Genomic DNA, 25,043 nt, shown 5'->3' on the forward strand with positions numbered 1-25,043 from the left:
ACCATGGTGCATGGTAGGAAAATGCAGTTTTTCCAAAGTCTGCCAGAACTCGAGGAACCGTCAAAAGCAACCACTTAGAGGAGGGGTGTCAAACTCATTTTAGTTCAGGGGTCACATTCAGCCTGATTTGATCTCCAGTGGGCCGGACCAATAAAATAATAACAGTGAAAAAAGTAAAATTATATTATGATCAGGTTTATGTCTACAAAGTTTCCTTAAAAATCTGAATAGTATGAACAATTTGAATTGTCTTAAGAAAAACAAGTGCAATTTTAACAATATTCTGCCTCAGTTTATCAGTTTATCATTTACACATGTGCGTTACAATCGCACAAAACATTTAGTAACAGGCAGAATATTGGTAAAACTGCATTTACTTTTCTGAAGACATTTCTGTTTGTTCATATTTGTTCAGGTTATTCACTTTTTTTTTTTTTTTTTTTTTTTTGGTAATATGAACATTTTCTTGTCATTTTACTTTTTTACACCAAAAAAGAAAGAGAAAATTTGGGGTTGTCATTATTTATAGGTTATAATGATAATATTTTACTGGTTCTGACCCACTTAAAATTTAATTGGACTGTATGTGTCTATGTGGAACCTGAATTAAAATGATTTCGACACCATTGATTATTAATATCTTCAGTGTAATATTTGCAGTTTTTCACAAATTCATCCCGCGGGCCAGATTGGACCCTTAGGCGGGCTGGATTTGGCCCCCGGGCCGCATGTTTGACACCTGTGACTTAGAGGAACGTAAAGGAAAACTACTAGAGCTAATAGAAGATTACTGAGGTATTTTTGGAGTTTACCCAGCAGAGCTTTATAGATGAACATAAACCAGTGTTTTTGTCTACAGATGGCTAATGATGTCCAGCCTCCTAAGTCTTAGAAAATGCAGTGGTGAGCGACAGATTTGTATATTAGAATTTGTGATGGACTTTCTGGTTAATTTGCACATATGACCTCTGCAGTCCGCTTTTTCGGAGGTTCACAGGTAATACCAGCCCTGTGGGAACAGGGCATTAGATTTGTCTGACGATGATCAGTGCAAAGTTTGGTAAAGATTTATCAAAGTTTGTAGCCACTAAAAACCTTTGACTTGTGATTGAATCCAATAAGACAGCCATATTTTAATAAGTTTGATGTCATGTCATGTCTTATCCTCAGGATGTCCCAAGATATCACTAAAAATAACCTCCACTTTTAATAGGCTAACACATCAAAGTGTCAAACATGATTATTTTTGGATCTAAGGATCGTGAGGGAAGTCTGGTGTCAATACAAGAAATGCTTGTGAGAATTTAAGTAAGGTTTGGTATAGTTAGCACTGTATCGATACTAATACTCCATCCCCTTATTGATACTACTCTCTATAACCGAAATCAAAATACTTTATGAATCCCAGAGGGAAATTTGTAAGGTTTCAGATACTCCCAAGTTCAGAAAAAACTGACATAGGAGTACAAGGATATATAAAAGATGTAAAACAGAAACATAGTCTCAAGAAAATAGAATTTGGTGCAAAATATAAAGAAATGGCATGAAAAGATGTGTACATTTTCTACAGTTATTTTATATCCGCTGCTAACATGTTACAGAAGGTACATGAAAAAACCAGAACCCAAGTTAATTGTTATGCTTTCATACTGGTGGGGTTAAGACCATTTTAATTTAACCTTTTTTCATTAGTTTTCTACACTTGAAAGATTTAAGATGCAACCTGTTGTTTGCACGATATTAACCAAAACTATAGAATTAACATATTTCACTATCAAATTATTCACAATTTTACTCAAGCACAGGCAGACATAGCATCCCTGTTACCATGGTAATTAACTGCCCCATCTTCGTCTGTTTCATCCCATGTATGTATTATGTTCTGTTTTTTAGATACTTGCACCAAAGCTGAGGGGGTGTTCCCTATTGACATAACAGACAGTACATTGAGAAACACTTTTATGAAGAGTTAATAAACTGCTTCCTCCTCATAAGTTTTACTTGTAGAATTAAACTCTTATTAGACTTAGACCATGGTGACATTAAATAAATAGAATAGAGAATAATATCATGTATTCTAATCTAATCCATCAGGTGATTTTTGGGAGGTTTGGAGCATTATTTCAGTTCTCATTTTTGCATTTATGTTTCATGATAGGATTGCACATTTTGTCATAATATAAGTTTCTGCAATTATGTAATTGCAAAGGCTGTCTAGACGTAGATGACTGCAGAAATGGGGGGAAAAACAAAACAAAACCCTACTTCTGTTGTGTGGTGATAATTTGGATTTAGCAGAGAAAAAAATAAATTCTGTTTGTACTGTAATGTTAGATACATTACTACATGCATACACATGCCTCTTTCTACTTTAATTCTATTAGAATTAATTCCAAAGACATGCCTTAATGCAGGACTGTAATCCACAAATATAGAAACCAGATTAATACAGTCAAATGAACCAGTTTAGTTGATTAACTGTCACTTGTAGGACATTTTACAGCTGAAGTTGCCATAATCACAATTTTCTTAAGTTCCTCACGTTCTTGACTGATGGGTTGCATTGTACAAATGGCAAAGATGTCTCAGAGTATCTCAGAGGTGAGCCTGAGGTTTTTTTTGTTTGTTTGTTTTTTTCTTTAACCATATGTTGTTGTTTTTTTTATGTCTGATTCATAGGCTGCTTTTTGTGAGACACAAAAAATTGCCAAAAGGCCGTTAGTTGAATGAGCCTCATGTACAACATGCAAATGGAAGTACTACTGTGTAATTTTTATGTGAGTGTAAGTTTGTTTGTAGCTACACGGTGCAGAATGAGTAATCAATGCATTTTCAAACCCACAATAATCACAATATGAGTTTTTCTGCTAACTGGCACTGTCCTGCTGTTTGACCTCTAAAAATAGTCCAATCATTCTGTTTTTTTTTTTTATGAACAATCATTGTTTGAAAAGAGATGGAATCATTAGAATTAGGCTTTAAAGTACAAATGCTGCAATGAATAATGTGAAAAAAAAAAAAAAGCACAGCCTTGTTTACCACTTTTCGTTTTATTGCAACTCAGTGGATGTCCTCTTTCCTGTTATTGAACATACTTAATAATAAAAGCGTATTGTTTAAGACCTCTTGTAGCGGTAAGCATAAAACATGTCAATGGGAACTACAAAAAAAATCAGACTAAAACCTTTCTGGTTCTTATAATTTTCAATGTAGATCTGTTAAAACAGAAAACAATGAGGCTTAACCATCTTTTTACATCAAAGACACAAATGACAACATGATGAAAACAGGAGACAGGATGAACAAAACTCCCATTCTTACTGGAATTTTGCATCCTCCGAAAGCCAAACCACATGTAAAGAGCGAGACGGTCCTTTATCATCGGCCAATTCTTACATCTCAAACAAGAGTACAGTACTTTCCCTTGAGCTGCTTGTCCCTGACATCCAGACACGCTGACACACTGTGGCTGCGCTGTTGGTGCTTGTTTCTTTTTTCAACGCGGTGCAGATTAGTTCGTGGCATCTGTCGGGTGCGTCCCGGCGATCGCCTCCGCTTTATTAATGAAGATCAGAGGAGCATTTGTACTTTGGAGAAGGTCACAGAAACTTATTCTGACAGCACGCTAAATGTATACTCGGGCTTTTATTACAAACAGTGAGACGTCTTTCCCTGGTGACTGGTCATTGGGGGGTGGAAGGATGGTGGTGGTGGTGGTGGTGGTGGTGGTGGTGTGTGTGTGTGTGTAGGGGGGGGGGGGGGGGGGGGGGGGGGTCATTGTCGGGCCACAGCCATGCCCATTAGGATTAAACTCATCAGTGGTTGTACGTCTGTGGGATGGGACTCTCCTGCGAAACAAACCATGTCTCCATCACAGGCAGCGCAGCTCTCCTCGCAGCTGGAAGTGATTACATGCAGCGGTGGAACACATTTTACACTTTCAACGACAATGGGAGCAGTTGTTTGGCTGTTGTTTTTTAACAGGAAAAAGAACTTCTCTATCATCAGAGCGCTGCCAAAGTCCCATTATCCATTTTGCGGTGCCGCTCTGGTTTCCGCACCATCCCACTGAAACCTTCCTAAACCAACACCAGGCCTCCAGCGCCCCTCAGTCCACCTTAAAAATGCATATAAAGTCAGAGCGATTCTGGAGTCGGGATGCTAAATGCAAAAAAAAAAAAAAAGTAGAAAAGGTGTAAATGTTTTACAAGAAATGCAACATAGGCTTAATAAGTTATAAATGAGCGGCGGCTATGATGTCATGCGTCGGTTTTGGGGATGTTGTGTTTAGACGGGGGTCGCTAGGAGACTGAAACACAACATGTGAGAGTGGTGAGAGAGGGTTGTAGACTTTAACACCCCCCATACACACACACACACACACTCACACACACACACACCAACCTGAGTTCTCCAACCCCCAACCCGCTTACCCCCTTCCTGTGTGGGAGTAATAAAGGTCCATTCCGCTGCTCTGGGCTTTGACGGACCTCGCTGTAGTTGCTCGGCATGACATCATGGTCGCATGGCTCTAATGGCAGCACAAAGGGGCTGTGTGTACCATCCCAGGAGAACAGTTAAGACTCTCTAATGTCAATCAACCCTCAAATGGATGATGGAGGGGAGTTGGGGGGGGGGGGGGTTTTTTGGCCAAAGCTGTCTCCAGGTAGCAATTAAGAGCAGTTTTACTCTCCACTTTTTTCTCCCCCTCCAGGACTGTGCGGTTTAGGAAGTGTAACTAATGCGTAGAATTAATTTAGTTGTGCCTTTCACAGACTGCAGTTCTTTTGGAAATGTATTTATACTTAGTTTCCATTAGCACACAAGTAGCTTGTATTTTAGTTCAGAATTTTCCACTTTTTACCTTTGCAGTTCAATTTTCTGTTGCCTTTGTTGTTCATTCAAGTTGAAAATTGCCCTTTTTGTTAGTTTTATTCTGAATTTAAAGGTAGAGTAGAAGATCCTGGAAAAACAGTTCTAGCAAGCTACATTTTGAAAATAAGAGGGGGGAGGGACAAATGGCAGTTGAGTTTGATAGACATATCACCGTTCAATCATTTCGATGGGCCGGTTAAAATGATTGGATGGTGTTTTTTCAGTCCTATCCATTCCACAGGTGACTACATTTTTTAATTTTTTTGTTTGAGCATTTAATTAATTGGTTGTAATCGGGTTGTGAAGGGAATTTTAAGCAATATAGTAAAAAATGATCCAGGAAAACATCTCCTACCCTACCTTTAAAGCTAAAAAGTCTAATTTAGGCCTGTTTCCATCAGATCTTTACTTGTACAGTATTGTGCAAAAGTCCAAGACCAACATTAGTGAGATCCAATCTGGATACATGTGAAGTTTGTACAGTAAAGTGCTAGTACTTAGTTGCTTTAGTCCTTTTGTTCAGACAATATGAGATCTATTGCATTCATTTTCTGATTTTATACCAGGTTTTCCTCTACATGTCAGATGTTTATAACTGTTTGTGCTGTTTGTGCTCAGGGGTCACACTAAATACAACTACAGCTCATTTAGTTCAGTTTTTTGTGTGTTTTTTAAGCCTGTGCATATATTTCCTGTATTTTATTTATTTATTTATTTGTTTTTGTATCTGAAGAAATTGATAAATAAATATATATGCTCATTTCAACCCAGCAAAAACTAGGCCTTTTGCACAGTGCTGTATATCTGAAAAAAAATTACAGGCACTTACAGTATTCAATTGTAGCACTATACATACCAAAGGGCTATACTTATCTGTTTGGAATAAACTGCAAAATAATCTTGTTGGTGCATTTAAACAGATTATAAATCACTGAGGTAATGCAGCAAAAAATTACATCCTAATTTACTTAATTGATTTGATTGATTACTTGATTTACAATGTTATGGATTATTTTCTAATGTGTTTTCCGGCTTCATGAACTGGAGATTAAACATGAATCAAATATTTTTTTCTTTACTAAAACTATACCTTTTGCTGGAAAAATTGGTGTCCCTTTTTATATTAACCCAAGCTTTGAGCAGTACATAAACAAACTCACACAGTTATGTTTTTATCATCTAAAAAAACTAGACCCAGTTTAACTTTTAGAGATGCAGAAATAATGGTGCCATGATTATCTCCTCAGGTTTATTATTACACAAGTGGTTTAATTGAAAATTTATGAAACATCTACAAATTGTTGATTTCAGCAGCACATTTTTGAACCAGGATGAAGGAAATTATAATATTACACATGTTTTAGCCTCTTTACACTGGTTCCTTGCTTGTTTTAGGATTAATTTTAAGATTTTATTGATCATTCTCTGGCTCCTGTATATATTTTAGACCTTTAACACCATATGAATCAATGCTCAGTCCTAGACCCTCCCTTGATCTGTACTAGGGTCCTGGATTAAAACTAAAAGGGGCCAAGCCTTTGCTGTTTTGGCTCCAAAGTCTTCTCTTTAAATTTACTTTTGCTGGAAAGTTTATGCTGGTTCTATCTGAGTTGCTTGTTTACCTTGTTATTTATTTGATTTGATTACATTTTAGTCACAATTTTATTGAAAGGTGTCCTATAAATAAAGATGATCATTATTATTTTTATTATTATTATTATTATTATTATTATTATTAGCACTTTCATATTAATACTGGCATGAAGGGACTGAAGTTAGTAAATTTCTGTTTGTAACTTCATTTACCGGCATGCAGCGTTTTACTGTGCTTCCCATCAACTGGCATGGGCAATGCAATGTGATTGTAATGCTATTGTCTTCCAAAATTACTAATATCTCCCAAAATAAATATCCGATCAACTTCCTGAAATATTTAATGTGGAGATGGGACTATTCTTCAACTGTAGGTACCACATTGGCCAGTTAAAAACGTCTCAATTTCTCAGAACTGTGCAGATAAACAAACACACACAGACACTCTGAGACCTTTCAGTATTATTATTATTATTATTATTATTATTATTATTATTATTATTATTATTATATGTGTAACTGGAAAACCACATCCACAATTGATATTTAACAAAAAGCAGTTTAAAGGTTTTTTGTTGGAATGTATTTTAAAGAAATGTCTGTAGATGAATAATCTAGATTTTACAATTTGGGCATTTTTCAGGATATCAGAGCAAAATCTGGATTAATCTAATGAATTTCTAGTCTGTTTTATTAAAACAGAAAAAATACAAAACATCTGCAGGAAGTGATGTGACTGGTTAAAATCAGCAGTCCAACAATGGAACAACAACTGCTTCTTATTACTTTGATTAGAACATATGGCTTGTGTTTTGTTTTGTTTTTTTTTTTGGTTGTTTTTTTTTTTTTTTGTTTTTGTTTTTTTTTTCTTGGACGGTATAAACTCTGATTTTGCGTGGACGTTGTGTGTGGCCGGAGTCAATCCACACACTGGAGATAAGCCATTTAGGAGGTGGCGGCTCAAAAGGACAGAAGGAGCAACATTAGGTTAGAGTTTCAGACACCGGCCTCCAGACGCAGGCTGTGGTTGAAATGCTTCAGGGGTAACATTTATTTTAAACCCTCAAATAAGGCCTTTAGGGCTTTATTGCATCTGGTGGTGTGATCTTACTGCAACTGAACACTGTGTGTGGACAGACATGCACACTGTGGTATTTCTCTCAAGTGTAATAATACTTACTGTATGACTAATTCTCATCTGTGAAACCCTCACAGCACAGTCTAGTGTTTAATGCACTGAAAGTCTCTTCAGTGTAACTGGCCTTAGTTTTATTTAACTCCGAAAGCCCCAAAACTATTTTTGTGGTGACTTTTAAGTAATTTTGTCTTGACATTAAAGCTTTGCTGAGTGATCTATCTGTTTATCTTATCCTCTGCATTTTCCTGTTAAAATCAGGCATTTTCCTATATTTAATTTACTGATTATCATAAAAGCTCAGTCAGTTCATAGGTTATTGTTTCAAAACAGAGAACACTGAGGAAAAGTGACTTTTTCAGCAAATATATCAGTAGCTGAACATTAAAACAAGTGTCCTCAGCTGCTTTCATTTGTCAAACTCCATGGGTTTTACTGGTGAATCAGTGTTGCAGAAGATGATGGTGTTTCCACGTTCACTACAGAGCCTCTGAATGTCCAAATAGGTCATATCTGATGACCATGAAAAAATGACCAACTGTATTTTACCTGAATTATTTACATGCATCAATAGGATTAGTGGTTTAGGAGTTATTAAACATTTTTGATCAGTTGATACTTTTTTTGACTGTTGAGGTCTTGGTGGGTTAAGTAAAAATTTCCAGTGGAAAGTTTCTATTTAGCAAAAGGAAATATCACTTTTTTTGCATTTATTTTATTTTTGTAATAAAAATAATTAGTGCCATGTTCAAAAAGGAGTGTCTGTTCACCTGTTTTTTCTATAGACTTAACATTCAAATACAGACCTCAACTATCCACCATCAGCGTCATCATATTCATGTATAACAATGAAAAAAAAGAACAAAAAACAAGGGTGAAATAAACAAATTGATTGCACACGCTTGTATAATTCAAGAGCGAATGAGTCAGATTTGATCAAACAAAAGAAAGTGTAGGACACATGATGTATAACATATGGATAATGGACACATTTGACAATGAATCACATCATACTTCTTTAGATACTCAATATTCTTGATTCATCTCAATGAAGTAGTTTGAACAATAAATAATGATCTCAGACACTCACACAAGGACATCGGACAGTGGAAGCACCAGTGCATTAATCAGCAGATGACACTCCAGCAGTGATTTACTGTTGAAAAATGGAAATAATAAGTACAGAGTGACCATTGTCTTCTATAGGACAATGGAATTGAAAGTAGATGGGCACTTATGTAGCAGAAGTCTTCCTAAATGAATGACAGATGACAGACATTCATCAGAAAAGTCACGTCACAGGCTTTTTCAAATGAAAACTCACATTTCCAAGTGTGCTTAAGTGTTAATGTCCGTACATTTGACTGTACAGATGGGATTATACTGATTTTAGAAAGGCATTTTTAAATCAAACAGAGCCCATCCTATAAGCAAAGTAAACGGTTACTTAAGGCCCCCACAGCCGTCAGGGGGCCCACATTAATAGTGACGCTCTGGCAGTGATAACAGGAAGTGGCCTTTAATGTGTTCACTCCCACTGGAAATGCTTTTATTTTGAGAAGCCACGCCTCGCTGAAGCAATTCACAGTTCTTTAAACTTCACTGGGACGTCTGTGGCTCAGTTGGTAGAGCAGGTTGTCCGATGACCAAAGGGTCAGCAGTTCAAATCCTGACTCTGTGTCAAGACACTGAACCCTAAATTGCTCCCAGTAGGGTCTGGCAGCACCTTGCATGGCAACAGCCGCCAACTGGTGTATGAATGTGTGTGTGTGAATAATTGTAAAGCGCTTTGGGCACCATTAAGGTGTAAAAAACGCACTATATAAGTTCAGTTCATTTACCATTTTTACCAAACACCCACAGAGTAATGCGGCGGCATCCCTGCAGCCCACCACATTAAGTATCATGCCATTTGATTTGTTAATGACCTGGCAACCACAGACTGTGTATTGGGGCTGTTACAGGTGTTTACCATTGCACCAAACAGTGAAAACCATATGTGTAAGGAAAAGGATGAAGTGATCAATCAGTATCATGTTGAAAATGACTGACAGATGACAGACGTTTATCAGAAAAGTCACATCACAGGCTGTTTCAAATGAAAACTCACATTTCCAACTGTGTTTAAGCCTTAATGTTAGTCCATTTGATTGTACAGATGGGATTACACTAGGGATGTAACGATTATCGGTATAATGATAAACTGCAGTAAAATTGCTGACGGTTAGTATTACCATTTAAATTCTAATTATCATGATAACCGTGTTTGATTACCCCACTTTTCCGGAGGAAACGTCTATGTAAAGATCTGATTTTATGTCAAATATTTGAGTATAGTTTCAATCTATTACAATTTTAATTTTATATACGTAATATTTGGAATCAATATTCACTTTTAAAGTCTTTGAAAAGGTTCGTTAAGCATCTTTGTGTTATTTATGCAATAAATTATATACATTTTTCAAATCGGATTTTATATATTTTTTGTCTTTTCTGGCCTTTTATGTTGATATAGTAGGTTAAAGTGAAAAAAATAATAGACAGATGAGACAGAAAAAAAGATACCAAACATGGGTATAATAAACATTTGTTTATGTAGTAAATAAAGGCAAAATCAAAAGTACTGAAAAACGGACAAAATAAGTGTAGACCACTAAGGGTTAACACTTGAATGTTTCTGTCAACAGAAGGTACATTGTGTCTATTATTTTATTTGTTCTTTTTTTGTTTTGTTTTTTTCAAAATACAACTTGGTTAAATTATTTCAATGTGTGTATTTGTACTTTTTGAACATTTTGAGCACAATTTCAACAATACCGCGATAATAATGATAACCGTGATAATTTTGGTAACAATAACCGTGATATGAAATTTTCATGTCGTTACATCCCTAGATTACACTGATTTAGAATTTAGTAGCGCACTAAAATTTGCTCGAGTTGAAGAATATAACTTCCCACTGTTTGGGATATTCTTTGTGTTTTCTCATTCACTAAAATAATATTACACTTTATTTTGAAAGGAAGAAATCCATTTACTAGTATTGTACACCTGTAGAAGGCTTAAGACATGTTTTGTTTTTTTCTTCCACTTGTTGGAGTGTATTTAAACACTAAATCTATGTAAATGTTAATGTTTGTGAATCGACTAGTTAAAGAAATACCTTGAATTAAATACATAACAGCCATCAATCAAGAAATTCTGCACCATTCTGTACAAAAGTCATCAGGTGACACAATGTTGAGTTAAGAAGGAAAGTCGAGTTTTGAGGCTTTTTGTTATTTTGATATTATACTGTAGGATAAAAATGTTCATATCAGTTGATGTATATAATTATCAACATGTTGAATCACTATTAGTTTAAAGGTTAAAGGCCTGACAGTTTGGTTTTACGTCATTTGAAGAACATGTAAAAGAACAAAGCTGCTGTACAGGACAAAACAAAACCGGGCAAAAGCACTGTGTAATCTCCACTGTCATCATTTAGTGATTTTTACTTGTGGTTGGAACTATTTTGATGATTAGAAGTTGTCAAAGTCTTCTCCAGCTGTGTAAAATTTCACAAACACCTAGAGGTAAAACTTTCAAAACATTCATAATGATGCAATACAGAACTAGAAAATGAAATTATTAAATATTAAACTTAATCTTTTTTCAATGTCAGGGGTGTTTTACTATTTCTTTATTGAATCTGGCTGTAAGAACTAAAGAAAAACCCATGTAAAAAATATGATTTTTTTCTTTATTAAAACTCTGCCATATACATATAACTGGAGAAACACATCCGCAAAACCCATACTAGAGAATTGGGCATTTTCCGCAATTTTCAGAAAGCAAAATCATGATTGAACAAGTTATTTAATATTTTTCTCAGTACTAATGCAATTGAATTCAATCAAGTGACAATGAGTGACGTGAAGTTAAACAGAACCTAAACACCTTAAACCCTAAAGACAAAAATCTGATATTTTATATTCCAATACATTTTTCATCATTATAGTTTTGTAGCCCAGCCCTAGTAGAGTTGACTAGTTTTAACTGAGTTTGTATTCAACTGCTTTTCTGGTATTGACATAATTAATTTACAGAAGCTGAAAGAAGTAGAATGAAATATAGAACATCACTTAACCCCCCCCAGGGTCTATGATCACACCTGAAGTGCAGATTTAAATGTCTTTCTTAAATGTCTTTGCAGCCTTTATTTTGCTTTTTCAAGTTTGAAAATAGTTCATTGAGCTGTTTTGGTTTTTATTGTTACAAATATTATGATTTTTGAAGATTTTGTTTTATGATTTTGTGTATTTTGGGGCCCAATATGTTAGTAAAGTAGGTTAAAGAAAAAAATTATTGTTTTAAGATCATATAGGTGAAAAAGAAAAAAAAACAAATATGGGTATGGTTAACATTTTAATGTGGTATGTAAAGGGAAGAGCCGAAGTATTCATGGCTAAAATAGGCCCAGATCCCTTAAAACCAGTGTTTATTCACCTTATCAACCATTAACATCTTTAGGATTTCAAGCAGATTTTACCTGCTGTTTTATTTCATTTAGTCACATCGTTCCTTTAGCTTTTACTCATTTTTTTGTATGTTGTAAAATATGCTTTTTTTGCTCCAATTTTAGCTTTAGTTTTATGACACTGAATAGGGGTAGAAAAGGTAAAGTGTGTGACTTGAGGGTTGCACAGTCTGCTTCGTCAGTGGCAGACTCAACACAACGCCCAGAGGACTCGCACTGCCAACTCTTATATTCGCACAGTGCACACAAATCTCCTAAGACGCACCTGAACGCACCACCGCAGACAAAACAACAACTCACACATGCATAGACCTATTAAACCCACAAACATATGCATGCAGACGGGAAAATTCTAAATACATGTACGCATCCCGCCCCTGTGTGCGCACACACTCCCACCGATGCCAAATACACTTAGACACACACACACACATACTGCCACATCGAGGTGAGACAACAGCTGAATGTCATTGTGCGTATTCCCATTTCACTGCTGTAAGGCTCCGTGCTTTTCATGCCGCTGATAGTCTTAATATCCTTTTTTTCATTGTAACAAAAGTTTCTGTCAAAACACGCACGTACGCACACAAGCGCCAGCAGTGTTTGCAGTGATTCATTTTATCTGGTGTGGCACAGCATGGGGCGAGAGCTGCAAAGCTCAGAGCTGTCGAGAATAATGTCTGTTTCTGCTAAATTCCCTCCATTGGGACAGACGGAGGAAGTGTTTTATTAGCACTGAGCGAAAGTAATCATTTTACAATAAGACGTACTTAGAAGGAGTTTAGGCTACTTAGGAAGTTGTCACTGACAGTTTTATTAATGCACAATGCTTCAGAAATAATTATAAACACGGCAGATGAGGCAGAAATAAGAAGATTTTTTTCCCAGTTTGTGAATATGATGAAAGTGTCAAATCCACAAAGGAGCCTGTATGATAATAAATAGCCATGTAGAGTAGACAAGGAACACCTGAAATCAAATAAAGACAGGTAAATACAAGTCATAATGTCTGTAAACAGCAAGAGTATTCATTAAAGTGGTTCTATGTATCCACAGACTGTATCACCCACTGAATAAAGTATAAAAGTCATTGTTTCCACACATCTGTATAATGGTATCATCAAGTTTTCTTCTTCAAACTAAAACTCAGAGCCGCTTATTTTGACAGTCAGTCAAAATGACACTGTGTTATAATCTTCACCTGCTGTGTCGGCTGATAGTTTACATTATAGCTCTGTTAGCTTAGCTCTGTTTAGACAGAAAACAGCCACAGTAAAACCACTAATCACCTCTGTTTTCTGTTCGGTTTGTGTTGTCAGTAGCTGAACTGAAGATCTGTTTGGAATCGAACAAAGTTAGAACTGTCACAGTTTAGTCTCGATTAACATACGGAAACTTCGCAAAGATAATAACATCACATACTAGCTTTATACCTTCATAAGCCTCATAATCAAACTCACCTGTGTAAGAGAAACTCAAAATAAGGTAAAATATTTAATATATTCACAATATCATTTTATTTTACACTTTTCAGTTTTCCGTTACCACCACTTCCCTTGTAGATAATTACTGTTAAAGCAGTGATTTATTGGTTTATTGGAGAATCGTTTCTGAATGAACCCTAAAATATTTGTATACATTTCCTTGTACTGTATGATAAGATCTCAAGGGGTTTAGGCTCATGAATTGATTTGTGCAATAATGTAATATTTGCTTTGTAAAATCAGGACCTTATCATCATGACTTTATTTCTGCAGTGACAGCAAATAACATCATACAAACTCCTGCAGATTAATTTACCAATTTACCAACCTTTTAGTGCTGACAGACACAAAATAAGCCACTATAATTGCACTTAACCTTCATCTTGTGTTAGCGTTGTGTTACCGTGTTTTATGTTAACAGGTCGACTATAAAATACACTAAAAACAATTATTTATCATCCAATTTGTTAGGCTTCCTTATCCTTGAAAATACTGGTTTTAATATTTTCTGTGTGGGCCTCTTGGCCTTTTTTTTGGTCAGTATACCCCTCTATGTGCACTCTGCAGTCACCAACTCTTTACTGAATTGACCTCACAAGTGTGGACGTGCCTGTCTTTTCTTGTTTTGTTTTTGTGCAGGTAAACTGGATAACAAGGCAAAATGAGAATCCCCAAAAGCTCACATGATTGTTAGAGGAGCTGACTGTCAGTGTGTTGGCTGACTGTGCTCTTATGATTTCAGTTTTGGCTCTAATTATTGCTTTATAATCTTATTTTTATATATCTGGGTCAAAACTGATCCTAATAACACAAAAGTCATAATTTCAGCATTTCAGCATTTTTCAAAAAAAAAAAAAATTTTTTTTTTAATTGAAATAGAGGTTCCTAACTTTCAAAAAGCCTTGATGCAATACACAGATTTTATATGGTTCATTTATGCATTGAAAACCTAAAATGAGTCTGACCCTAACACAAGAGGAAGGTTAATCCATGCTAAATTGATAAAAGCTAGTTTTGTTACACGCTAAAAATACATGCGTACATCTTCAGCCGTATAAAATAACCATTTCTGTCTTTAAATATTTATTTAATGACACCATTCATGCAATTCCTCTAAATTTGAAAGTGCCTTGAGATGATTTTGTAATGACCTAATGCTATAAATACTACTGAACTGGTTTAATCAACAATAACTGAATGTATTTGCAGTTTGTACATGTGGAATTCATGTTACAGTACCTGAATCCTATGTATATTTCTGCATACACGCTATGAATTCAGGTTAAAAGTTGCAGCTATTTACTGTTGACCCCTAAGTTCATCCATAAATATAACTGAAGTTCTGCGTCCAAATCTCACGCCCACGCTCCTGTCAATTTGTGCATCTCTGTGAACCTCATGTGCTAAAACAGGTGTCTTTCACACTTGTACCAGCGCCGTTATTGATCCCAAAGGGTGTCTCACTGTGAATATACCCCAAAGGCCATAGAAGAACAGATCCATTAACACACCCGCTGTGTGTAACCCAATCCTCATCTCTGCTGATATGTGTCTGGATAAGATCTCACACACACAAACACACAACAGGGATGAAGAATAAGGTTCTCACTCATTCCAGACTACTCCACGGATCTGCACTGATAAGTTCGGTCTCGGAGGAGAGTGAGTGCCTTGAGGTGTCGGGGGTGAAAGGTGACCCGGGGTTATCATTAGGTTACATCATGACCCGATCTCTGTCGTCACCTTTTCGAGGACAGCTGGGGAGGTGATTTGGCCTGTCAACGCTTCCTAACTCCTCACATTCTAGCTTTGGACATTTTTAAATTTGTGACTTGCAGCAAAAGTAAATGAAAGTTACAAAAAAATTAAGCAGACTGACATAGATCGGGGACTGATACAGTTTTGTGGAATGAGATCTATTACGGCAGGGTGTAAAGTAGCACACTCTATTCCTGGCCACGGGACATGTTGTGCCACAGGATAATGGAAAGGCTTATGAGGAAATTCTGTAAGGGTGTTTTAAGAGAATACTCTGAAGATAACTTTGTGTGTTATAAAAAAGGTGCCCTTGAACTGAAAAGCACTGAAGTTCCACATGGGGTTTGCGCATGGAGGAGTGGTACGCCAGGATTTGATGTCTCCTTTTGAAGTGTCTTTATGAGCAAAGTCTGTGCTCTGACTCTGTGAATCGAGCTAAGCCCGTCTTAAGCAGAGGCCTCCACTGTCTTCACTTCTCTTCCCTTTTCTCCTCTGTTCACTCAGGGGACGACTCCCATCCTTTTCTTTCCACCACCGTGTGCGTCGTCGTAGAATACTAATAGTTTACAGGAGCCGCTCTGCTGCCGAGCCCTTTGTTTCTATTCAAATGAACCAGAAGTGAGTTGAGCTGTTTTTACATCGACGTGGATGTTTTAGTCAGTTTTGAGCATTTTATGACTCACGTTAGAGCGGATTTATTCCATGTTTGTTCTTCAGGAGTGGGAATCAGAGTAAGTTGTGATAACAGCGGTATCGTACTACAGTGATTCAGAGACTTATTAGGTTTCAAGACAGTCTTCTAAATACGTCTAAAAAGGCAAACAGCTGGAACTGTTATTTATTTACTATGTTGTACTTGTCTTAGCTAAGTTTCTCATCCATCCATCCATTCCTTCATCCATCCATTCATCCATCCATTCATCCATCCATCATCTGTCCATCCATCCATCCACCCGTCCATCATCTGTCTGTCCATTCATCCATCCATCCATCCATCTGTCCATCTATACATCCATCCATCATCTGTCCATCCATCCATCCACCCGTCCATCATCTGTCTGTCCATTCATCCATCCATCCATCCATCTGTCCATCTATACATCCATCCATCCATCCATCATCTGTCCATCCATCCATCCACCCGTCCATCATCTGTCTGTCCATTCATCCATCCATCCATCCATCCATCCATCTGTCCATCTATACATCCATCCATCCATCCATCCATCCATCATCTGTCCATCTATCATCCATCCATCCATCATCTGTCCATCCATCCATCCATCCATCCATCATCTGTCCATCCATCCATCCATCCATCCATCATCTGTCCATCCATCCATCCATCCATCCATCCATCTATACATCCATCATCTGTCCATCTATACATCCATCCATCCATCATCTGTCCGTCCATCCATCCATCCATCCCATCCCATCCATTCCATCCATTTTTTGAACTGCTTATCCTGCCTTCATGTGCTATGGAAATGGTAAATACTAGTTAAAAACTCATAAACGCCCCCTCACGTCATATTTTCCACTGGAGAACTGGAAAAAAAATTTAATACACAAGCTGCTGAGATTGAAATAGCCTTTGAACTTTTCAACATGGCAGAGAGCAACAAGGGAACAATACTTCTATTAACATTCTGCTGCTGTTAGTTGAGGATTTTGCACATTTATTGAGTACACACAATTTGCAAAAAAATTAATAAAAATTTGCTATAGCAGATGAATTTACCCATCCAAAACTCTTTTACACAAGTAGCAGGTCACGATTAAATTGAAACAAAAGCACCTGAACACAACGCACTCGTTATTTCATATTCACAAGTGGCAAATATCATTTTCCCAATAGCACTTGAAGGCAGCATCAGTCCTTGCTGGGGTCCTGGAGCCGATTCTAGGTACCAGTAGGCAAAGGCAGGGTTCATCCTGGATGTGTCGCCAGTTCACATATGCAGACACTTAACCATTCACTCTCACATTCACACTTACAGGCAATTTACAGTCACCAGTTAACCTACTAGTGCATGTCTGTGGATGGAAGGCGGAGTACCGGGAGAGAACCCACGCAGACATGGGGAGAACACAGAGTGGAACCCAGGACTTTCTGACAGTGAGGGGATAATGCTAACCACTGCCCCACCATATAATGTGTGTCAATTTAAAATATAATCTTACCATAATTTGACCTCTAGTCACACTTGAAACACATCACCAACACCAAAATGCCATCTCCCTGATACATTTTATCTGTGAAAAGTATAAAAACAGATGAAATCCCTCCAGTCTGGTCATGTTGAAGCTGCAGAGACATCTTCAGTGATTGAACAGATCATGGGGAGAGACATAATTTTCAATTCTTTCTTTCTTGACTTGCAAAAGTGTAAATGATGCGAAATTCAGATAGGATAAAAAATAACCGATTTCTGATCATCAACTGTTATACAATTTTTTCTTTTTTTATGAAATAAGGTTTCACAGGGCATGACAGGAAAGGGGCGGGAGTAAAGCTGTGGGTGGGTGATATGTTTACCCACCTTTTTATGATATTCAATATAATAATCCTTAAAATTTTTATGTAAGTCTATTTAAGCATTATTTAACCAGGTAAGTCAATTTAGAACCAATTCTCATTTACAGTAATGATTTAGCCAAGAGGCAGCCTAACAGGCAGATAAAACAGTCAAAACAAAACAAAGAAGCAAGTAACAGGTTACAAAGCTACATAATGAGCCATAATAGTACTAAAAGAGAGTATTATTTACAGTATTTACAATGGTGTACTTTTAAAAAGAGTAGTTATTAACAGTAAGAATATAACAACAGATAATATTAATTACCTTATAATAATAATTATTATAATAATAGTAATAATTACCTTTTTTAATTCTGTTTGGTTGTGATATTGATTAATTTTCAACATAATTATCGTACGGTTTTGGCCTTATTATGTGAAGTACTTTGAGATAATTGTATATTATTTTGACTTGCACCAGGTCACCTGTTCATCCCAGATTCATCCCTTCATGTGGACATTTAGAGACAACCAGTGGGTCACTGTCAGAGTTAGACAGAGTTGAGGTGCACGTCTTTAGACTGTGGACAGAAACTGGATTGGTCTCATGCAGACAGAAGGAAAACATGTCAAGTCTACACAGAAAGGATGCAGCTTCTTTCTGTCAGACAACAGCGCTAAAATGTGGAATATCTACTGTGTGACCTTTGAACTGAACTGAATTCAATTAATCCTTTCATGCATGACATTACTGCACCGGACAGTTATTCAGTCTTTAAATAAAGCTACATTATTTGCAGTAATGACTCCAACTCTTAATTGCTGTCCCATTGCGTTTTCTAATAATTTTTACACTCACTTTACCATAAATGCTGGTGTGTCACTTGAATTTCCCCACTGTGGGTTAAATTAAGTCTTATCTTATCCTGATATATTGTTCAATGAATTCAAAACAGAGAAATTGCTTATAATATATACAGTTTAAGGAATAGTTTGTTCACGGTTTAATCCTTATGGTTTTGGTCATTTTCTTTCAGTGACTGAAGTTTCCCAGAATATAATCATTGATTCATGACATTCACAGTGGACGGTTACATATTACACTGAAATGATATGTTTTCATAAATCAGCGGTGTGTTTTCCATGTGGAAAGAGCTTTATTGATGTGTTTATGCTTGAAAATGAATACTATTAATGTTATTTTAAACTGTTGATTCATGGAATCCACTACAATGAATACTCGGGTATTATGATAAAGAAATCAGATATAGAGGTAATCCAGTTTGATATGTTTTATGTCAAAAATACCACTAGTTTATTAACAGTTTGTGAAAGGGTCAAATATTCTCCATTTTATGTCACTTGTTACAGAGAAAACTGGCTTTTTGTTAATTAATTTCAACAAAGCTGATTTGTTTATTTGCAAAAAAAGAAAAAATGATGTGTTTTGCCAGATTTTTTGATCACATTTGCACACAAGAAAACCCTGATGGCAACACAAGACATATTTTAGACAGTGGTTTCCAACCTTTTTTGGCTCGTGACCCCACTTTAATATCACAAATTTTTGGCGACCCCGACATTAAAACAGAGAGTTTTTTTTTTTTGCTAAAACTAATGTTTTTGATCATATAATAGTTTGCTATACCATGTTGCAAATAAAAGTTAATTTTAGGTGACATTTATTTTATATAATGTATACTATTATGGGCGGGGGCAGAAAAGCCAGGTGTAGATTACTGCGCAAAGTGAGAATTTTATTTTCCTTGGTCAGGATATGTACAGTCAGTCCAGCTTGGATTTACAAGGCTGACAATTAATACTGAACAAACAAGAACTCAAACTATGAATTATGAAAGAGCTGCAGCATCTGAAACTGACCACAATGAACATTTGAAAGATAAACAGTACCACAGCGCTTTAGTTTCAGCTTCACAGTTTGTCATGTCTTTTATGGATTGATTGTCTCTGTTAAGTCACCATATATTTTTTTTATTAGTAAGGTTTTTTTTGTTGTTTTTTTATCAATTTCTAGAAATTTCAGGCGACCCCGTTTGAATTCCAGGTGACCCCACATGGGGTCCCAACCCCAAGTTTGAAAAACACTGTTTTAGACAGTGGTCCAGTAAGCTCTATGTCATAATACAGTACTTTTAATGTAAATTTAGTGAGTAAATAGCATATATTCCATAGATGTGTTAAAATAACATGCCATACTTTTACTTCTTTTTCACATTCTTACCTTAGATGACGCTTTAGTGCTCTGTATTTATTAATCCTTACTTACTTCATCTGACAGCTATTCTCAAACCACTTCAGAGGTGCTTTTCCACCACATGTGAACATGCTCGACCATCCTGCTGCCCAAACATAGTACCTTATGATACAGGTGGATTCAGGAGATTGCAAGAATTATTCAGTCTTACACTTATATGAGAATCCAACACAGTCTGCATCAGTGATGATAGCTTCTGCAGTAGAAACAGTGCAACTAAATTCCTACTGTTGGATGCATTTCTAACCTCACACAGTGTATACCATCATGTTGTGTATACCATCTATTTGCTGCCAATGTTGTTGTGTTCATCACAAGAACATGTAACACAACATACTCTATTACCATATTGATCATTTTGTCCAACCCCTAGAACACAGTGTTTTTCCTCTATTTTTACATCCATCCATCTACCAGAGTGGACAGCAGCATCATCTGAAAACAACCACGGTGCAACTTGCTGAAAGCCTTTAACAGGTATTAATTCATCACCTTAACATGTTTGATTATTCCATCAGTTTGCAGAAGCCAGTGGGTGGCACAGGACTCATAATCACATATATCAGTTCCATGCAGAATCTGACACCCACAAGCAAACAGAGACCCCCACTGTGCTGGATGTACCAGTCGTATGTCCTTCACAACACGTTACATAACACAGCAGCCCATGAAACATGCGCAGGCGCTTGTGTTATATGTTGTACTGTAGGGAATCTTACGTCCTACATTTGCTGTCCTTGATGTTCAACGCCTCTCGTTTGTTTCTCTCTCAAGTTTGGAGCCAGGCTTGTTCCTCCGCTGAAAAAAGTAGACCCCGATACATGTAAGGAGAGGAGTGTCAAGGGGTTTCCCAAGATAATATGGGTGTACACACAGCTGGCATACCTCACTGAATGGTCACATGTATGTTTTTTAGGGGAGGGAGCATGTATTCTATTTTCAGAGCCAGTCCTGAGCCACTTTAATCCCCCGCCTTGCCTCCACATCCACGGGCAGAGGAGAAAGAAAGGCCCCCCAGACAGCCCACCCCACCGTGGGGAGCAATGTTTCTCAGATTGAGTTGCACGTTTACTGAAAATAGATTGTGAGTGGAAGAGTCTTTCCTGTCAGGCAGACAGAGAGTTTGATTGAGACGATCTCAGCAAAGAAGACAGTTCTGTTAGTGGTGCGCTGCAGGGGGAAAAGACTAGATCCAGCCGTTTAACTGAGGTAAGACCTCATGTTGTTGCATGCACATGTGAATGTGGACTGATGTGGGTGTGTGCACGCGTCCCTGAAGCTGATGTGTCAAACAAATGATGCAGCTCTTTTTGTCGTGGAGACGCTTGTAACAGTTGTCGACAAGAAAGGCTTTTGCAGCACCGTGTAGTTCGCCTCTGTAACTCATCATCATACCTGCACAAACAGCAAAACATACCTTTTGAATAACAAAGTACTGTTCCAAGTACAACATGGGACACTTTGTTGGTGATGTTTTTATCTATCTCGAAGCTTAGACTTTCAGAAGATGTTGCAATTGTATGTGTGTTTATGGTCAAATGGTGTGAAGAGCAGGCCAGGTGTGAAAATCAGGGTGTGAAGGTAATATTTTCATGTGATGAAGGGTTTTAACCTTTTCAACTCAGTAAAACCACAAGCAGATTGATCACCAAACCCACTGAAACACTTAAACCCACATGTGCTTTTTCTGTTCAGCTCATTAGTCAAGTTCCCATGACAGAACATTTGGCAAGCAAAATTCGATGACATGGTCTATTAAATGATGCAAAAGACATCTGGAATCTTCTGTTTTTAATGGGAGGTTAAAGCATACTGTTTTTGGATATTAATGTGTGCGTCCACTGGAGGGTGGATACAGTGTGGCTTCAAGGTACAACTACATGGCTTTGTTGACATGCGGGACAGCAGCATGGTAGGGTTTGAGCTGGGGTGGGATGCCAGCTGATAGTCTGTATGTACGTTTTTTACATGTTTATTCTGTAGTATCACTCAAGCTACAAAGATCCTACATTTCCCCAAATGCACCGTGACTACATCATGTGTTACCAGCTGCTTCCAGACATGACACAGATCATCACATACATAAATACTTATTCACCTGCAGTCAGGTTGCATTTTGGGAAATGTAGGATCTTTGTAGCTTGAGTTATTCTACAAAATAAAATAAAAAAAAAAAAAAGAAAGGGGGATTCTAGCTAGAGATGAGTGTTGTGTTAGTGTTATATGTGAATAATGTTTTTAATAGCTTTTCTGTTGTTCTTTTCTGTGCATATGAACTCATGAAAAGAAATTATTCAAAAATGGTTTCCTTTATTAAAACTATGCACTGTAAATGTCCAGTGTAAAACTAACATGAAAGCAGCACCATTATAGGATACTTACAATAGCTGCATTATTTATTAAATAGGTTTTAACGCCTTTGCTGTTATGGCATACAATTACATTTAGCTCTAACTGTTTTTTGTTATGAGTTTTTCCCTGTTCCAGTTTTTGGAAGAGTTTTCCTCACTCAGACCAAAGGTCAAAGGTCAGAAATTGTTGCCTTTTGAAAAAAAAAAGCTTTTTTTTTTTTTTTGTAAAGCTCTTGAGAGCTCTGAGATAAATCTGACACTGACAAACTTTACACAGCTTACTGCTTTGTCCCATTTCAGATCTTGCACAACCAAATCTTTTCTATATCATGGAGGTATTATGACTTTCTTTTTGGCATTGTTTCCTCATCCTCACGGGCTGTAATTACACAAGTTTGTTACCGACCACAAAATGTACACATACCACCATCTGCACGGAAACTTTTATAGTCTACGTTACCATCTACGTTATTATATTAAGAAACCAAAGGCTAAAACGAGCTGTGAAAAGATGTGAGTAAAAAGATTTTTTTTAACTGAAAGTTTTCAAACAGGAAAGTTAATGTAAAAACTGAAATGGACTTTGCAGCTCAGATTAATGTGAAATAGAATTTCAGTTAAAATCACATTGTTTCCACTTTGTTTTAATGGTTCATGGTGTTCAGGATGAACGGCTTTGCACAATTTGGAACCTGCGGGTTTTGTAAATTATATGTGATACTGTGCATGTCTGATCCTGCCTTTTCCAGCTTCTACAAATCCAGAATTTCCCCATAATACCTGAAAATAACACTGAGGCTAAACTAAAACCATGCACAGACTGCATGAGACCATTGGACAATGCCTGTGTTTTTAAATTTTAAATTATTGTTTGTTGTTTCATTATAGCTCCTGCAATTCTTATTGAAAACACTATTGCACCTCTGAAATGAATGTTTTAATCTAAACTATCACTTCCTCTTAACTGTTCTCATGATGTGCTGCCGACCTCTTGGCCTGGTCACCCTTTTGAAAGAGATCCTGAACTCAGTGGGTTTTATCTGGTTAAATGAAGGTTGAATGGATGAATTTCTTAAACTGAAGTGAAATCAGAGACCCTTTTCAGCTTTTAGAAATCTAAGCTTTCCGCCTACATCTACAAAAGCTAAATGAAGCTGAATCAAAACTAAACTGAAACTACGTACTTGTAAAAGTTTACTGAAGCCAAAAACCAAACCTAAAGACTAAATAAAACTTTATTAACTAATAAGTACAAGGCAAGACAAAACCAGTTAGAACATTTTTTTCTATTTATATCAAACCCAAATTAATTAAATATATTGTCCAACCCTAATTCTACACATACATCTTTATACTCACATTTTGAGCTCTTTTCAGAGATTTGTATTACTAACACATCTGGAATGCCTCTGTTTGTGTATCCTGTCCGGTTACTTGATAAGTCGTCAGAATAATCAGCAGAATGTTATGACGAACGTAATAAATAGTAGCTGCATAGAAATAATGAATGTGCTCTGTGTGCAGTTACATGCCAGAAACCATATGTGCTCTGTGGCTGTGCTGGGTTTACATTCTGTATATGAGAAAGTACATTGTTTGCTGCACTTAATGTACACCATCAGGTTGCTGTAAACACAGCTGACGGCAGCATCCTTGGATCCTATAGCATCTTGTTTGTCCTGTTGCAATAGGAACAAAATGGTCCTTCTGTCTTGTTGGATTTCTGCAGACAAAGCCGGGGTTTATGTATCAGCTAAATTTAGAGGCGAGATGTGTTTGTGCCATCAAACATGTCTCGTATGTGGTAACTTAATGAAACACGTCTGCTATATGAGCCTGTGTTGCTGCTCTGCCAGCTGCCAGTCTGTTTGTGATGTGTTACAGGGGTCTGAATAGATTCCATTGCTTTACCATTTTTTCTCTCCTTGTGCTTGGTAAATTTAACACATTGCAAGTCCTGCTGTGTCGCACGTTTTACTCCTTCAGTTTTTGTTTTAGTTTTTTTTAGTTGTTTTTTTTTTTTTTTCTTTTAAATCAGATATTGCTAATAGTTTGCAAACTTCAATTCTATCCCGTGCATTTAGCAATTTAGGATAGTTCATACCCTGACTTCTAACATTTATCTCCTCTGGAAACAGTATGTAGCTAGTTATGATAATCACTCTCTCTTTGCTCTCTACTTTTGGCAAAAGGCAAAGGGAGGTCACTTTTAGACAAATTTTATCAAAGCTTTTCTAGAGCAAAGGAGGCAGCTATTGAAGTAAGACTTAAGGCTGTCGTTGCGCCACTGCTAAAACAAATAGTGTCTCTTTATTCTGCTGTACTGTTGCATTTTAAATCAGAGTTATGCTGGCGCTGAACATTTGGGAGCCAGCGGGGCTTGTTGAGGGCATGAATAAAAGAGTTCCTGGGGTGGAGTGGTGCAGGATCCTGCTGCGCCAGATTTAGATCTAAAACAGGAGGGAGGAGAGAGACAGTTGCAGTTAAGGAAGGCAAATAGAGCTGCTGCTACGCCTGCTGACCGTCTGC

General features: G+C 36.9%; 1 protein-coding gene and 1 long non-coding RNA gene across 6 annotated transcripts in view; one reads left to right on the top strand and one right to left on the bottom strand.

Annotated features, from left to right (window-relative positions):
* rxraa (retinoid X receptor, alpha a) overlaps nucleotides 1–25,043 on the top strand; it is a 196,295-nt gene that overhangs the window by 111,664 nt on the left and 59,588 nt on the right. The window lies entirely within an intron of this gene.
* Nucleotides 1,946–13,432, bottom strand: LOC115429670 (uncharacterized). Its single transcript, XR_003936818.1, has 3 exons — nucleotides 13,307–13,432; nucleotides 7,239–7,243; nucleotides 1,946–1,956 (listed from the first exon to the last, which is right to left on the bottom strand). It is a non-coding gene; the product is annotated as an uncharacterized LOC115429670 (long non-coding RNA).

This window comes from Sphaeramia orbicularis, chromosome 12, assembly GCF_902148855.1.
Source record: "Sphaeramia orbicularis chromosome 12, fSphaOr1.1, whole genome shotgun sequence".
In the NCBI taxonomy this organism is placed as follows: Eukaryota; Metazoa; Chordata; class Actinopteri; order Kurtiformes; family Apogonidae; genus Sphaeramia; species Sphaeramia orbicularis.